The 19,207-nt window shown below is 33.3% G+C and overlaps 1 long non-coding RNA gene across 1 annotated transcript; it reads right to left on the reverse strand.

The window, feature by feature from the left end:
• Positions 1–1,559: 1,559 nt before the first annotated feature.
• On the reverse strand, positions 1,560–19,082 carry LOC111632805. The gene is made up of 5 exons (XR_002757931.1): positions 18,715–19,082; positions 17,480–17,824; positions 12,263–12,344; positions 8,108–8,160; positions 1,560–3,094 (listed from the first exon to the last, which is right to left on the reverse strand). It is a non-coding gene; the product is annotated as an uncharacterized LOC111632805 (long non-coding RNA).
• Between the last annotated feature and the right edge of the window lie 125 nt (positions 19,083–19,207).

A 19,207-nucleotide genomic window follows, 5' to 3' on the forward strand; every position in this document is an offset into this window, starting at 1 on the left:
ATATATTCTTATTCAGAAGAAAATTGTTTTCAGATCGTAGGTAGTATATATGAATGGGTTAAAATAGTATTAAGCTTTAGGCCTATACACAGAAACTTATCAACTAGATGAAATATATTTCTACAGATTACTATTAGATTTTTCTATTTTATTGCTAACAATCGGATGATATTAAAGTTACAATCAACAAATTATTAAGTATTTTGAATGCTTGCAGAGGATTTAATTAGTTTATAAACTTAATAAACTATTTTCAATAAGCAAAATATCTAAAATTGATTTGGAATATGAAATTATTGTAGGTCAATATAAGATAATGTTATTCTGTTAATGCGTTTTTTTATAAAAATGATTTTGGTAATTACTACCTCAGTAAAACACATATAATACGCAGAATATGTTGATTTATTTTTAATAAAAATACATCTAAACTTTCATAGGTTACTGTTACTCTTATTCTATCTATTATTAATAAACTAATTTCGTAAAAGACATTTTAATAAGCTTCATAGTCTTTTTTTTTATCTAACGACCTCTTATTTATTAAAAGTTCTTGTTAGTAAATAATTAACGTAGATTTGTTAGGCCACCCCCTAAAGGTTTTCCTTTTGACCATGTAAAAATCACACGGATAAACTTTTCTCAAGATCTTTTTTTTTTTTTTTAATAATAAGGAGACGATAAAATTCGGTCGTTCACATATTCTCATCTAAAAGCGATTCTTGTCCGGAGGAGCAACGAAGCGAAACTATCTCCGATACCATCTTAGATAGAATTTGGTCGCACGCGCTCTATACAATATCGACACCGTGTGTCCACCTAATCTCCGATTTGAGGTTCCCATGTCGTTCACCTCATTATCTCACAATATAAGAGCGAATGATAAAAGATATATTATACGGATGTTCTCAAGAGTCAATTAATTTGTATAACAGTTTGTTTTTTCACTATTATTAACTTATTTTTATATTTAAGAAAAAAGCTAATTATCTTATAACAAACTAGGATCTGTATAGAAGTAACATTTTAATTAAATAATATAGAAAACAGTTCACTAGAAAAATAAACTTTATATATATAGGCCTATATATAATTCTCATAGGTTCTACTATGAAAAGTGATAAATCTAAACTGTAATAAATTAAAAATATTATCAGTATTAAAATAATAAATGTTATATTTCTATAAGTTAAATAAATTACATGGAGTTAGAATTGAATCAAAGCTATTATACTAATAATTGAAATTTTTGACATAATTCATTTTTCAATTGCTATATTAGGCCTATTGGAATAGGAAAAATGACAGGTTTCCTATTATCCTAATTACACGTTATTTATATTTCCTTAGTAGAAAATTCAGAGGATAATAAATTATAATTAATTCAAACATTAATGACAGCATAATATTTTAGAATGTCTCCTAACAAGTAGATTTGAACAATTTTAAATACCTGGATATATTATTGTTCTTATTTTATATAGCCTTATATAGGGCCTATATATATAACTTAATACTTTAAAAATATATATATTTATTCATTGAGATTACAGTTAATTTTTAAAGTTTTAAATGCTCAAATTTCATATTTAAGACTTATATGAGATTATTTTTTTTATAAAATATTCTCACTTAAACTTCTTATTTAAACTACTAATTTCATAGAGGATCTATGCCTGTTATTTATATATAAACTTAAAAATTTTTTGCAAAATTCTTGGATAAAATCCAAGACCCTATCTAAACGACATCATCTTCTATCATTGATTCTATTTTGGACCCGAAATTTAATCTATTATTTCTGTTTCTTATCTTATTTAGTTATTGTTTTGGATTTAAATTAAATTCTTAAGTCAAAATTTATCTTTATTAATACTGAAAATACATTATTCTTATGGAAATTCTATTCTTGCATATGTATGAACAAATAGATTAATGTTTAAGATAATTTATTTTAATTATTATTAAAAAAAATATCCGTATTTAGTTTCTTTATCTTTAATTTATATCTAGCTACAAGCCTACAGTTTTCGATGAAAATATTTCTTATACTGAAACTTAATTAATTAGTCTGGTCCTGTATTAATAAGGAATTATATAAATAGATTAATGATACTGACTATTAAAAACTGTTATAAAGTAAGCATAAAATATACGTAAAAATTTTGATAAAGATGAAAAAATGGTCAAATTTCGTATAAGTTTATTTACTTCATCACTACATTGGACACTTAATAGAACTTTCGAGTCCTTATTAATGTAAATATGAATCGATAATGGAGAATTCATTGGTTCTTCCGCTTTTATCAATTTCTAATTGTACATTTACATGCAATTATATATCGATTGATGACTTCTTTTCTTAGAACAATGGAAGTTGTTTACTTACTCTAAGTGGTTCATTATTCATCTGAAGAAAAATTTATATCTACAGTACAAGGTTATAAGTTTAGAATCTTTCCATATCTAAATAGAAAAATGTAAATTCTGTAGATATAAAGCCACTCTTTATTAATTAAATTACTATAATTTATATGTTGATGTTGTCGAGTATATTTATGTTATACGATAATTAATGTTACGAAGAGTAAAAGATTTCCTTGATCGATTTCTGTCTGGAAGCTTGTGTTTCCGCATCAACTACTCAAAGTCGGATTCGTTCAACAAGTTCTTTATGTTTCGTATAGTGTCTTGCTGAGACGGAAAAGAAACAACACACGAACGGTATGCGCGACTCGACTCCACTTTCAAAATAGCTATTTTATGCCATCGGATGTAAAATAGACTTTGTGTAACTCGTTGAGCAATAAATATTTTTCATTTTACGGTTCCATAAAATGTTTGTAAGATCTCCTCCTCCTCTTATGGATGTCGGTTGCTAAGCAACCATAACCCAATGGAGGACTTCAAACTGAAGTTGCTCCACCCCCGCCTGCCTGAAGGCGTGTCTGATGCAGTCTCCTTTTGGTCAGTTTAGTGACGAATGCACTTCCATATAGAGAATTGATAAATTTCCTACGAACTGCGAATTTTCTCATAAATAAATACAAGCATATACATCGCTTCGAGAGCCAGTCTTCTTTTATGCATTTATCTGAAAATATAATGAAATTATAAAGTAAATGTTCTTCTAGATAGGAAGCAAATTTATTTTATTCGTATAACAATCTATCATTTATAAAACCGTTTTTATATTAAAATATAAGCAGATATGACTAACAACTTTAGTACTTAAATTAAGCTGCAATTTTCATGTCGTTGCATCAAGATTTTAATAACTAATACAAATTAATATATTAATGCTATTTAAATTATTTAAGTATCGTTAGAATGTTAAACTGCAACAGAGGAATTAGAAGTTTTCTTTTATTCACACGACAGTCATCTATCAATATCTAGGAAATTTTTATCAGCCGGATGTCGCTTATTGTCGACTGTTGTCTTACAATCGCTCGAATGACAAGCAAAATCCCCCTCAATACTTATTTCCCAAAATAAACAGTTTTAACTGTTCCTCGTAAAACTAGAGACAGTCGAACCTGATCCCCAACGTTAACTGAGGCGGGTAAACACAGCAGAGCCTCTGCGTCAAACAAACTGACAGGTGAGGTGATCAAGTGGCAGCCTTTCTCCTCTCTACGCTTCTAAAATGTTTCAGTGTTTCTCCGAAATGTCAATTACATCGTATTTTGACAGAATTGCACATTACTAACCAACTGCATCAATGCGACCATAAGATAACTCTCGGTTGGGATAAGCCACGCTAACGAGGAGTGAACTTCTCCAGAGGGGGAGGGTCATCCTCTAAGACTGGCATTAAACATATCACATTTCTATAAGTTTCGTTGATTTTATAAGCTATTATATATATTTTGTAGAATTTATAAAATACGTATAATATCGTTTACATTTTTAATTGATCGTATTTGAAAACAGATGTTGAAAAGGTTTGCGCTTATTTATTTTAAAAGGCGATGTAAAAAGCAGATACGTAGAAAAGTTAGCGATATCATATCGGAGGCAGCCTTTTAATGCAAAACTTCGGTAATGGCAAGTGTCCTATGTGAGCAACTACAGCGATAATATTCTCCACGTGACAACTGTCACCCAATAATATCTGCTCCCGGTGAGTTTATGGCACGAGCCGAGGGAAACATCCCGAAGTGTTTACCGGTCACAATCGACGAAAGAGGCAAGTGATATTAGAGAAAGGGCAGCAAACGGCTATTCTGTGACCCACAGCGGGGGCAGAAATAGCTGTAGCCGGAGAAATAACATGGAGTCCCATCCTTCAACGTGTTCTCGACGGCTTTTCAACGACCTGGGTTCCTTGTGTGAAATCCTGGCCCATTGTCCTCTTCCCCCACCAGGATAGAAGAGGACGACCCCGGTGTGCGCGTTCCGCGCACTATTGTCCTAGAAGGCACACTATAGCATAGTATACTCCGCACTGATGCATTCTCCCCGGCCAACAGACCCTGAAAAATCGCCCTAAATTTAAATGGAGTGGAAACACTGCCGTGGGTCTTTCTTTCTACTTCTTGTTGCCACTCGGTCCCTACCTCAGTGCGTCTATTGGGGCTGACCTTGCATTCAGCGGCAAAGTACCAGTTTTCTCGGTCTCTCCCATCCCCTCTACCACGTTAAGGCCGTGAAAGAGCGTACGGTGACAATATTTGTTCACCCCCATTCGGTCACTGAAGCAACTGTTGATTTTCTCGGAAATTCAATGAAGTGGGAACTATTGACAGGGATGCAGATGCATTTAGGGTGGAGATAGTTCCACTTGACGCTGCCATATACAATATTTGCCTGCATGACACGCTTGGATCACCACCCGAGATTCTGACGGACTGTTCCACAAAGAATTATTTAATGAGCATAAATATTGTTCAACGAAAATAATAAAAGCAATTGCTATAGGTAACATTGAATTATTTAATATGCTTAAAGAAAGTTGCTCTTTTAACTCTAACCCACTGAAATAAATCTTGGGCAGAGCTAATTTTTTTTATTTTTTCCATCCATCAGATTGTCGTGATTAAACACGTAATCCTATCATTAATCATTTCTATCAGTTTTCTCCTCTCCTTTTTCGTTTTAAAAGTTTTTGACATATAGACAAAAATTCATTGATATCCATTTAGTAATGTATTGCAAACATGCATAAGTTATTTTCATGAGGCAGAGTTATCTAAGAACTCTTAGAGGGGAGATATTCTATCAATCAACAGCGGGGAGACAGGGCGGATCGTTGTGACAGATTTCCAACCTCTCGTCAAATCAGAGGACAGAAGAAGAAAGACATAGACCTCAAAGGCCATCTAATAACTATTATGAAACAAAAAGACTAAAACATTCGCGACACGCATCTTTTATTATTAATTACATTTCGATCACGTTTAAGGAATCTAATAGATAGCTTTTGTAATATCTCAACTCTTTCGGCTTTATTCCGAATTAAAGAGACATTTAAAAAACTGTAATTATTATATAAATATCGTGGCTCTTACAAATTAAAGAGTATTGGAAGCAAGCAATCATTTCTGCCTTCCTTATTCGAGATGCATTGTTCGGTCCCGACTCGATGGGACCACGCAGAGCTGCACAATCTACAACACAAAGTATACAAAGGCGAACAAACAGAGTCAAATTTTGAGAGGAAAGAAAACTTCTCATATGAGGAAATATCTCGCACAGCTGGAAAGGTGGGGCGATCGTTTTATTCCCCGTTAACGATTTCCGAGGTGGAAATTTATTGGAAAAGAAGAATGTAAAATGTCGCCTGAAAGGAAATCGACGAAATGCTTAATAGGCGGAAAGAAGATTGCATGCTTTCATGTAATCTTGCTCTTTCCCAATGTTAATTCTTTCATAATTTTCCACTATTAAAGATTAAAACTGTTAACGTAATTCGAGAAATTTTAAAGAAAAACACATCATCATTATATCTGTAGATTATGTGAAGATGTGTTGATATTTAATAGCAAGGAAGCAGTTACAATTTAATGTTTTTTTAACCTCTGATTAGCTCCTTTACTTAATTTTTACTCTAATACGAACTCTGGTATACGAATTAAAACATTTTACATTATTAATAAAAATGCAAACTGATTAAATTATTTTCAAAGATAAACTATTGAATTACAGTATACAGTAATCCACTCACAAGGCTTATAATTTACGACTAAGATTTTCTCCACTAGAAGGAAAAAAAAATCGGTACTTATTGTTTTACGTTCAAATTAATCTAACTTTCAAGGGCAGTACTATATCGAATGCTTCTCACGTAAGCTAAGGCCCTCTTTCTGGACTATATTATATATATAATATGAAGCTATAAAGCGCTTTCAATGACCACCCCGAATAAACCGTATATCAGGGCGGGAGAAAAGATTAAGAAAGGGATTCCGAGGCCTTATGACCTGCCACTTCGTGTTCTTATATTCAAGCAGGTCTGTAGGTGGTCCAAAAGCTGGGTAGATTTTCTTAGTCACTAGCTAACATATTTAATATAGAACGTGTATTTTCAGTATCTCATTCATGTATGACTTCATATCAGTTCGGAGAAAAATGAAGCTCTGTTTTTCGATACGTGTACTGAAAAGAAAAAAATTTACGTGTCTTCTTCCCTGGAGCAACTACATATCAGAGAATAGATCTCGACCTGCACTACTCCCTAAACAACGCCGTAAATCAACTGGTCACTTGTTTATTTTGTAATAGAGTTAATGTCACATTGCATAAAGCTATAATTGTTTTAATAAGGAAGAAAGGAGAGCAGAGATGGAAATACATTCAATGTGGTTTCTTTGGAGCCGGACGCGAAAATGCCTCGGAACAGCAGTGAACTATGGATGGCAATGACAAATTAATAAAACCAGAGACGAAGCGATCCATTCATTATATTTGGCGTGCACATCAATCGTTATCCTGCTGAGAATCAGCTGCGGGCAAACATTTCACTGACCAATCCCCATTCTACATCCAGAAAGTGATCAGAGAGAAACCAATCAGCTGGTCTAGGCGGAGGTCAAAAGAGGGTGGTAGCTGTCCAAGATGTTGTTGATGAAGGGATTAGAGAAGAAATGTGCTTAGCAGACCACACCTGGAAGAAATGGCGCGTGGTTGCCATTCGGTGCGTTCGGAAGTGTCAATTGTTGAGTCACCCCGGGTGTTCGATTGCATTAGCGGCCGCAATGGCAATTCGATCTTGTGTGCTGAATAGGTTTCTCATGCACCACTCCGGGTGATATCGTTCATCATCGAGTACAAGGAAATTTCGTTTGTTCCCTACTGACAACTCCTGGCTAAGCCGGAACTAAGTAGTCCACCTGTTTTCGGCTGGTCAGATGCAGCTCCCTTCTCCTTTGCATCTAATTGAATGTCTCATTTGAAAATGTGAAACTAATTCCCGCTTTCATTGTCAAAAAATTGCTTCATCGTCATTCGATTACTCTTCAGTTGAAAAGTCATTCTAAATCTTATTATATTGCATTCAACGACCATTCAGAATCATATCTTAAGTTATTCAGCCATTTAAAATGCCTCAAAAAATGTTTTATAAAAGTTTAATAGTTTACAATAAATAATTAAAGATATCCGCCAACGGTTTTATTCACGCTAACTCAGTTAACTTCAGGCATCTCTTGCCATCGATCCCGATAGTGTTTCAGCGCCTTTTCAGTTAATCGCATCCTTTAGCAAGGAGAATGAAAATCTTTTCAGTTTTTAAAAGTAAATTTTGATGAGAATTTTTGCGGCAGATGTATTCCTCTTAACAATTGAAACTATTGGCGGTCGATTCCGTCGCGAGTCGGGACAGATTAAAGTCTTTCCAGTCAATAAGCCGTGAAATCCCTTTTGTGGCAACGAATATAATGCACTCTAATTATGTTTATCGAGGGATGAACGGAAGAAGTAGTCGTCCGGAAGCCCTATAGCACTATTAAATGGATAGGAAGATCGACTCTATTAACAGATAATAAAAAATGGCAGTCGACCATTTAAGAAGCAGATTGAGGAAATTTACCAATTTTGTAGGGACTTTCTAGTCTAAATTTACCAATAGAAAATGCTTCATGCTTGTTACATTAAATTCACTTACCATTTTTTATATGATGTACTAAAGATTCAATAATTCACTCCGAACAGTTCCGCCTAAAATAAAATAAAATAAATTGTTTTGAATTTATATTTAAGCTTAAACAATTTTAAAATTATAATAAAAATTTAGAAGAATGAAATATTTAATAGGATATTCCAATAGAAATAAGACTAACTATAATTAGCCTACCATATTAAAATTATTTTAATGATTTGCAATAGTCGGTATGTATATGTAGATAGGTCGTAAATACTTTTTAATAAGAAATACTTGCATATTTACTTCTAAGCTAAATTCATTTGCATAAATATGCGAAATTCTTCAAAGGAAAAGTGATTAAATACGCCGAATACGAAATACGAGGTTAAGGCCGAAGTTTTCATCTGTAAAACGTGAACGTCGAACGTCGAGCGCCGCTTTACAAGATAGCGGCGCTCGACGTTCGACGTTCACGTTTTAAAGATGAAAACTTCGGTCGTAACCTCTCTACTGTATTTTAAAATGCAATATTGATGCAACCAAACCCGAACAAATGAGTATTGGAGTAAAAGCCGCAATTTTGTCACAGTTTTCTGTAAAGTAAAAGAGCAAAATAGAGAGCCTACTGTAAAGAATGACCACATCCTAACTGAACACTACGTCTTTCTTTTATCCGAGGTTATGGCTGAAAGTAAACTACCCTTCGGAATCCTTCCAGCCCTAAAAGTCGATTGTAAACGATCTGCGGGACATCCGCAACCAATTTTCAAGAATGTGCTCTGAAAGTCCTACCGAAACAGTGGGTTGTCATTGTCAATAGTTTGGCACCTCCCCACCGACTGCGGCAGTGAACAAAAACGTCGTCATTTTCTATTTTTCTAAGGACTAAATAAAACTTACATCAATTTTATCGGTGATAATGAAAAGAAGAAATTAGTCGGTATTTTAAAAAGGACTACTTATTTTCTATTGGTTCTACTTTATGATCCTATCTGTACTTATTTGTAAGCATAAAGTAAACCTGTTATTGCAGTCAGGTACCAAAAATTTTATTATTCGTAACATTTATAGCAATTTTCCCGTCGGATGGATACTGCTTCGTGACATTGCAATATTGATGAAAATTGACTGAGATAATTGTTGCTTCGTCGCTCATAAAAAAACATATATTACGTTCCTCGTCCTAACTTATAAAATAGCTCGTTCTTAAATCTATAACGTGTGGATGGAAAAGTTTTTAATATATAAAACAAATTGAAAAATCCGTAAACAGGATAAAGCTACGGGGAAACTAGTTTTATATCCGATTGTATAACAAAAAAAGGATATTGCAAAAATTCAAATAATGTAGACATTTGTAATAGAAACATGGAAATATTCAGGATATTTCAAAATCCGCTAATTGTCTTCATTTTATAATATAATTTAATAGGTAAATGAAGATCTCAATTTCGTATAGATTACAAAATTCGTATTTTTATCCATTTATCTTCATTAATAAATCATTTATTATTATTACTTTTTTTTTTCTAGTTCCGGCTGTTCTTACGGCTTTATTCTGTATTAAGCGGTGCGGGCGTTTATTTTCCTGCAGAAGTCGGTACTAGAACATCTATAAATCTTCTTCCAAGTAGTTGTATAGGTCGATAGGTCTATAAAGTAGCAAAACTTGACGGTTGTGTTTATTTTCATTAGCTCTATCTTTGAGAGAGTTTGATTTAAATCCTAAAGTTGGCCATCGTTCAAAAATCATGTTACTGCCAAATTCGGAGCTTTACTTATAACGTTGTTAAATTCAAACTAATCTGGAAGAAAGGGGAGGAAAAGATAGGTTTTGATATGTATTATGCTAATAATAATCTAAACCGAATGCACTAATGGAATAAATTTGAATTCAACTGTTGTAACAACCCGATTGCAATGGAGGAATGCAAAATAGAACTATAAAAATCTATCAAGAGATCTCTTTCATTAATATTATCGAAACTAAAGAATTATTTATACAAATTAATCGTATGACAGTGATATATTATAAGTTTTTTTTTTAGTTTTATTTAAGATTGTGGATCAAACTAGAATATTATTTCCCGTTAATAGTTTATCAAGCGATTAATAAACATGACAGCACATATGGAAGGCTGTAAAAAAATTCTAATTAGGATTATCTAGATGTAAAATACTCATAAATTAATCAACATGTGAATGTTAGGTTAACTGAATTGCATTTTTTTTTTCTGAATGGATTCAGATTAGTTGCGAACGCCTCGGATGGTTAGAATAATTGGCCTTTTTCGTTAATTTAATTAATATTTTATAATGAAAATTATTAAAATCGAATTTAGAAACTTCTTTATATAAGGTATATGTAATATAAAGTAGACTTTATATAATTTTTTAATAGTTCTAATCATTTATAATTTTTTTCTTAAATTCATTACAAAGTAATTATCTAGAAACAAGACTATTCTCTTTAAAAAAAACAAGAATAACCGGACAATCCGAGTAAAACTAGTTTTTATTTGTTCTGTAAAGTGTTACTTATGGAAAGATGAAAGATTTCTAGAAGAAAAGTAATTAAATGAATATTTTTATAGAAGAGATAGCATATAAACAATGATATTTTATGATGATAAGAAAAAAAGAATAGACTACGTATAATTTTAAATATAGGAAGACCTATACGAAAAATAAAAACTTGCTTGGAATTTTAACATTACATTTTTTTAAAAAAATTGAGTTTTACATTACTTGTATGAAAAATGGTGTTGTTTATTGAGGATCATCTCTTTTGGTTTGCCCATTGTTGGACCGCTTAAGGTAGGAGACAAGTTGTCTGGATCACAGCTTGTCATTGTGGCAGTCAATGAAACAGTGGATAGTCCACAATGCTCCGAGCCAAAGTTCCAATAGAAAGATCTTATCTATCGGTGTTTGGTCTCACTTCAATGGCTTCTCTTTTACACTATTGAAAGTCAACATAGAATTAGAAAGATAACAGACCCAAGTTAGTCTGATTTTTTAAGTAAATGGTATAAAATCCATAGATGCTTTTATATCGATAAATATTTCTATTATTTTTAATTGATATAGACTATTTTAATTACTATCATATCTTTAAATCTTGTTATAAAATTAAATTTACTTATAGATCTACTGATAAGAATTAAGATGTAAAACAAAGAGGTGGTCCCGCTGAGATAATAATATCATTTCACTGTGTGATTATTATTTATATATGAAAACAGACAGATAAAAATCTATATAAACATTTTAAGACTTGGCCTTTTTCACACGAAGACTGTAAAATGCGCCATTTTTGTTGTGAAAACGTGTTATATGCAGTAAAAAAAAAAAGATTACTAAATAGCATAATAAATTTTTTCATGAATTATTAGTGTGAGCTTATTAGGGCTTAATATATAAAATAAAATTCATAAAAAGTAGGCTTATATAATATAAATAAATGTAATTAATTGGAAGTATTTCGAGGAGAAATTTTACTTGATTAGTGATTATTATTTTTAAATGCTTTTATGACTAAATCTTGAAGATTTGTGCTTACTTTAGAAAATATCGAAACAAATTGTTATATTGTTGGTTAAAAAGTAAAAAATTTTAATATTCCTTTGGCATCTATGTCAGGAAATTGCTGAACCCCGCAATCAACTTGTCGTTACAAAACGTAGTAGTTGTCATAGTGACGTTTTATAGTGCTGAACATCACGGTAACCCACGTCAAAACGTGACATTTATATCAAAAATGTCAAAATTTCGATTGGCATCGTGCTACGAGTTCTGGGATTCGAATTATAAACTCCTTTCTCCGCTAATATATCATTTATTTATTTATTTATTTATTTTTTGATTAACACGGCATGTTTAAAGTTTCTATTGCTGTTTGTACAATTACGCATTGTACGCATTTTTAGCATAAATAGGGAATTTCTCTCATTGAGAGCGGTAAACGGCCACCCAAGCAATCTAGAGTATTGTTTAGCGTAGTCAATGGCCAACTGCTGCTTCTTTTGTGCGGAGCTGATGTGTGTCTATTGGCGTGGCCATCCCCGTCTTCTGTCTAGAGAAACTCTAACACCAGATGGTGTTCAGATTTTTAGGGCATGAGCTGGAGTTAAAGGCGGGGCATTACCGAAATAGTAGCTAACTTTTTACACTTACCTGAGATAGGTCTAGGTTGGCACCCACTCGCCCATCTATTCATCCAGCTTGACATAAATTAAGATGGTCGTTTAAAGCCATTCTGAAAATAATTTATGTAAATGTTAGAATAAAACTTTTAAGCGTTACCATCCTTAAAATCTAAGCTCGTACTTTTTTATAACCGTATATAAATTATGTAACAACAACAGCAACAACGTTAGAATTATAGCAGACGTGTTATTTATTCGAATTGTTTCCATAACAGCCCGAGGGAAATCGTATTCTTATTGATAATATTGCACCATGCATTTAAACGTGAAGCACGACCGTCGTTTAATTTGGATATCCGCCAACCACATTACTGCAGATGTCATAAACCCGCTGACAGTTTCTACAACGAAGAAGAATGACTAACAATTGCGTCTATTCGAATTCATCGACCGCAATTTTGTCTTCCCTTGTTGCTGTTACAGTGAATCTAATATAAATACTAGGGATGGGCGAATACTCCAAAGTTTTCCAGATTCAAGTTCTCAAATATCGAGTTATAACAAATAAATTCGAATACCTCCAATATCGTAGGGATCAGATGCCTAAGATGATGCTTAACTCAAAGAGTAAAAATGCTTAATTAATTAATATCTTTTATTAACACGTGCATAACGATTGTATTGAAGATGACCTGATAAACAACGTTGCTTGTAGCCCTAAAGTTAAACGGTTAGTCTACAATTACGGCTATAATTAAAAGTACTTATTGCATAGAAACGAGAAGGATTACAATCACTAAATGACCAAACTCATAAAGTTATTGTAGAATATTTGAGTTTGTCATTTAACTATTGTATTCCTTTTCGTCTTGATGTAATAAGCTCCTCTTTTAATTTTAACTTTGAGATTTTAAAATAACTTTTTTCTTGTCACTAGGATTTCTCATTTTCCGGTCTTTTTGCTTGTCCCGGGATTCCGGGATAAAAGTGAACTGTTTCCCGGGACAGAATTAATTATTTTTAAGATATACAAAATATCATGAAATCAAATGATATAATCATAGCCAAATAATTCGGCAGTTCGTTTGTCTTTAATAATCAAGGTTTATGAAGATAAACTTCATACTTGCAGACTTCGTAGTCGTTTGTATCCTTGCCCAATTTGCACAACTTGGCGTTAAGAAGTTACTGTGTATGGTTAAAAATTAAGACAGCGTAAGCACAATTATTTCAGATATTACAGGTAAAGAATTTTGAGAGTCCTGCCACAAATAAGCTACGGATAAGAAATTTGAAAGGTTAATTTTTCATAATTTCTAAAACTAAACTATGTAACTATCGAATTAGATCTCTTATTCGCCCTATAAATGAAAACTTTCTACTGTTTATAGGCTTGTGCAATTTGGTATGTTTTGTTCAACATTTATCTTAGTATGGTTCTAAGCAATTGTTTATTGTGCTTCTCAAAAACGTATACGTTAAGGGAGAGATAGAAGTGGGCAATTTATCCTTTTCTAAGAGAGTTAAAGATGCAATTAAAAGCAACATTTTTCTCCGAGTTTTGACTCGGTATTTAAAATAACATATTACGCAGGGAAAAAAATCAATATTAGTTGCTAATGTATGTAGAAAATTGTGTTAAACAAACTGAAATTTCTCATTTACAGTTCTATTTTTTGCATAAACTCTCAATTCATAACATAAAAGTCTCATTTTAGTCACTAAATTAATAGGCCTATATCTTAATTGATTTTGTACATTTGCTTGTGTGATCACTAATGAAAGTGTAATTTAATAATACAAATATTCTAAGTTATTATTTAATAAAAATAAAAAACAAAAATTGTAAATAACTTCGTCTATTTTTTTTGATGTTCGATCGAAGTTGCGGTCATATTGGAAAATATACAAGAGATATATTATTTGATAAGTAGACGTGGCAATCGGATACTTTTCTGTAGTATTGAAAAACCTTTGTGTTCTAAGTTTGTTCTCTTTCCAATGTTGTATTTTGATGTAGAAGAATGCAAGCCTTCTCTGTCTTAAGTCACTGACTGCAGTAGTTTACGAGCGGAATTACTAAACACCAACATCAGTATGTCACTCACTTGTGACATGTCTTGGAAGAGGGCCTGGATTGCGTCACGTAGGCTGTTAGCACGTGTCGTTGCGAAGTCCGAAAACAACTCTCCGAGATGGTCACTTTAAGGAAATAGGAATGATGTAAATCTCACAAAACTGTTTATAAACAATCTTGTAGACAGTTTTATGAATTTTCACCCGCCCAAATTGTAATTTCTTTTGGTCGAGATAGACAGAAAGAAGAATTAATATATATATTGTTTATTTTCTTTTTTATTTTAATTATTTATTAAATAATAAAATCTTTAACATTCTTGAATTTCTGTAAACATTTTTTAATACTTTCTTTCTAGATAATCAGATAATGAATAATATAATGTAACGTATATAAAACGTATATATATAAAATCGAGTTATTTAAAAGAAAATATTCCTCATATTTCTTATTTATTGTACGATCCAGCGAAAGTTGAGAAATATATATAGCCTTTAAGTAAACTTACTTGACAGGACAAAGTTTGTGCCAACGGAACGTGACGAGAAATCAGATTTAGGTTCCGTCACGTAAACGAGTTTTGTACTGGAAGATGACATAACCGGATAGAAAGAAAATCTTCATAAATAGTCTGAGTTGTATATCTCATATAACTCCGAATTCGAGTCTCGCCTGTTAGGATTTTTTAAAAGTCGAGTTTTATCAGAAAGGTGCGTTTACTTTCGAGATTCTAGGAAACCCCTTTATAGCCAGAGAGACCATGAACTTTCGACTTGATCCTTTCTTTACGACTCACACCTGTCAGATAGTAAAAAGTGTGGCCATCCCTCTGACCTCTGATCCTGGCGTCTAAACCTCGACTGTAAATACAGGTGTTACTTTCGTTAAGGAGGTGGAGTTTTCGTGTCTGTCTGGTTCCCTGTTAGATATACGAGAATTTTCTCTAGACGACATATTTCCAGAATGTGTGTATGTATGTTACTTTTTTTTTTATTACGAAGCGTTTCGATACACCAAGAATGTATTATCCATTTTCGACCGGACGTAACAGAAGCCGGAACAAACGAGCGCGTACTGAATACTAAAACTCACTATCTGATCGAATCTAACTACTAGTATTCATACTTATTTGTACAGAATAACGATAATTAAAAGGTATTGTTAAATTTGTGAAAAAATATAGTATTATGGAGTCTGGAGTGGGATGGTTGTGTATGGAGAAGAGCAGCTATCGTTAGCAGATCTGATCCCTCCATGATCAATGTCCTCCGGTGGTGATGCTTCCAGCGATAACACTGAGAAGTCTTTTGACGATTATTCGGATCTTTTCAACTACCAAAATGATTCAGTATGACATGGTATCGAGCTAACAATAAATTTTGGTGGAAGAACAGACTCGCTAGACACGTGCAGCTCTATTGTAGTGGTCGACCGTTGCAGACGGAACCAACGGCCGTCAGACACTATAGAAGCTATACAATGCCGTTGATGTAGCAGAAATGTTTCCGGAAGAATCAACCATTACTTCTTTTTGATAAATTTAAACTTAATATTTTTTAAAGCCTATTTTATTAAACGATTCGCTTCGATTAATAAATTTGGAATTTTCACAATTTTTCACAGCCAAGTCGAATCATAAACCCTTTTAAAATTCGTTATGTTGTCTAATTGTTGTACCGGGGGAGGTTATTATCTACGAGACATCGCCTTTTTTTCTTCTTTCAAAATAAATAAATAAATAAGATGTAGCACCGTCTCTTTTAATATACACGTTTTTATAGATTTATCCGTATTAATCACCGATTTCCAGACTCATTTTAGAAAATAGAAATTAAGATTCGAAATGATGAATTTTTTATATAGGAAAATGGATTATTTTTTCCTGTACACGAGAATTTATTGAATAAACTTAACAAAACGCAATTGTATATTTATTTTGTTTGCCTGGTAAGAGAAACGAAAGAAATGAATCTGTATAAGAATTGTGTACTTTAAAATAATTTTGAATTTATCTGGACAAGTAATATCATTGGTTACAACTGTATAGTTGTGTATCCAAGTGCAAGTGACAGGTAATTAACATCCATCATTATATCGCAACTTTACTCCAAACTTCGTACTATCCATTACATTTCAGCGATATATTACTTATGCTGATTGCTTGGCTTTCATTTACAATAAACAAAGATCTGCGAGGCCTTACTAGTAGCAAAACGAGGTAAATGAAATAAAATATTGGAAGTGAAGAAGTAAAGTCTGACTAGTGTTTAACTGGAGTTTAAAGGAAAAATATTTGCTTTTTGCGAGGGATTGGTTTCCGAATAATCAGGTACTAATAAAAACAAGACGCGAGATTGTTCCTCTATTATGTTTGTCCTTCGAATCACTATTAGAATGACACCGAAAGATGTTATTCGACAGTTTTGTGTACACAGCTGACAACATCTCTGGAAGGGGCCGCACTAGCTTACCAGTATTAGTGGATGTAACAACAGGCGAACATGTTCGGTGTTTGCCCGAGTCAAGATCTAGGAAAACAGATGCCGGCGACAAAAGTTTCCCGCGCTCTTCAACCCAACCCGGTGTGAAGAGGCATTTACACGCTACGTTCTATAGCCACAGAATAATACAGAATCTCCAATGATCTATGGAGTTAGAATAGAGTGTGGGGATTAAGCCGGATGAATAGAGGTTTACGGAACGAACCGTACGGAGGGAGTTATAATTGAGCCCATAGAAACTATTTGACACGGGGGAGTATTGTGGCCGTTGGACCAGGACACTTGTCACCTCGCTGCTAATTGATGGCAGTCTAGTTCCGCGACTGGCTTTATTGAGAACATGAATGGGAAGAGAGATGAGACAGGGTGGGACCTGTAGAGGAATGAGGTCCGGTCACAGTGATTTTGGTAGGGGTCACAGGCCAAACTACCCGGGGATAAGTCTGCCGTCCCTCACCCATCAAACTTTTTTTTTGAATCTCTAGACCTTAGGCACTCCCAGTCGACTGCTAAATTAATTCGTTTCCAAAATGACACATAGACGACGTTTAAATAATTAAAATAGATTATATTAAAATATTCTAGACTGGTACCGGAATAAACATGACTGGAAGCCATTGACTCCCTCGCGCTATCATTATTATAAACGAATAAGTCAAATACTTACCTTCGCTTCATTTAGATGGGCAAAACGAGAGAAGCATCCGTTGCGAACAGTTACAGTTAACAAGGCTGACCTCGTTCGTATATTTCCTTCCATGTGCAAGCAGTATATTTTATCCCGTGCACGTGTTTTTGCTGAATCGCCATCCGTTGGCTGCTATTGTCGGGGGAGGGAATCATCTGCAACATTGCCAGGTGTTGCGGCTTGTTAACGTGCAAGTTTGAAATCATGTCATCACTTTGCGAGATGTACGGCAGAGGTGTCAGTGCAGTTTATTTGTAAGAGAAAGACTGCGTCGAAAACCGGCCGTATTTCTCTTACCATTCGCCATTGTTTACCATTCCGCTTCTAAAGATAAAATCGGCCTTAATCAATTATAACAATCGATGAAGTGCTTTTAATAAAGCCACTTATCATTTTTCAATATAATTATAAGATACAGGCCTGTCGTCTTAATTAAAACCTCATTACATAAGTAACATAAGACGTATAGCGAACGATACATTAAATAAAAGCGCAGAAATATTTAACTTTTACATTATTTATGGAATGTTTGAAATCAGCAAACTTAAAATAAAAAAAACTCTAATAAATTATGTAAGATATATATAATATGCAAGGAAGACAGCTGAAAAATATTATCGTATATGATTAAATATGGAAGCAGCTCTTTACTGTTTCGAATAGAGCCAGAACTATCGTATGAGACAGAAGAGAGAGAATGATTTTGAATTCATTCATCAAATTTTAATCGCGTAAAATCATCTAAACAGCAGCTGAAATGCTTTATGATATCCCTGATTTATGTTACTCTAGAACAGGCTGGCGTCCTCATAAGGTCAAGTCTGAGACCTCACTACTTCTGTTGAATTTCTGAAAGAGCTCTCTGCCATCTCCATCTACCATATTTATTTTAGTTAAATAAAGTTTGATTTAAAATTAATAATAGGAAAAAAAATCATGATTTATAAACGTTTATATTTGTAACTTAGTTTCTTTTTTCAGTTAAAAGTAAAAGGAACTACATTAAATATTCTACTTGAGTTACCGATTTTTCGAGTGTTATATAGACACATCTCACTAAAATCAGAAAGAAAGCTTGCATTTATCCCGAAATATCAATCTAAACCTCGGAAATACCGTTACAAACAGAGTTTAAACCGTTAACTCTTAAAAAAAACTTGAATAAAAAAGAATTAAGTGGATGAAATCTGCAAAATATAAAGAAACGTACTTACCTGAGAACAGAGACAGATTGTTCTGGTAGAGACAGAATGCAGACTGCCAGATATTGTCGGCCAACAGCAGACGATTGCTTGCTTGTGCGGACACTCACCGACCCCATGCCGTCTTGTTGCCAGCCCCCTGACCGAGCTGCCATCCCTAGCTTCACTACTCCCTGCTGGACTGTCTTTTGTCCTCTTCTTACAGAATTACGTTTTGTCGTCTCCGCTGAGACTTTCCATCCCAGATGTCACCCATCTCCATCTTGTCTGTATTGTGATCTGTTTGATATTCGGAGTCGCTTTGCATAAAATGACACAGGAGTCATCCAGGGGACGGTTGTTATCTTCTTTTTCCCCATCTTAACTGTTTTCTATAACACGCGAACACTTTATTAAATCGACGTCTTTTTGACGGTAGCATTTATTTATTTATTTTTTTTTTTTTGCTAATTTAAAAATTGTATTCTATAGTGGTTAATTCTATTTCGTATTTAATATTTCATTA

Source organism: Centruroides sculpturatus, unplaced genomic scaffold (genome assembly GCF_000671375.1).
Source record: "Centruroides sculpturatus isolate CEXI.00-Female unplaced genomic scaffold, Cexi_2.0 scaffold119, whole genome shotgun sequence".
NCBI classification, from domain to species: Eukaryota; Metazoa; Arthropoda; class Arachnida; order Scorpiones; family Buthidae; genus Centruroides; species Centruroides sculpturatus.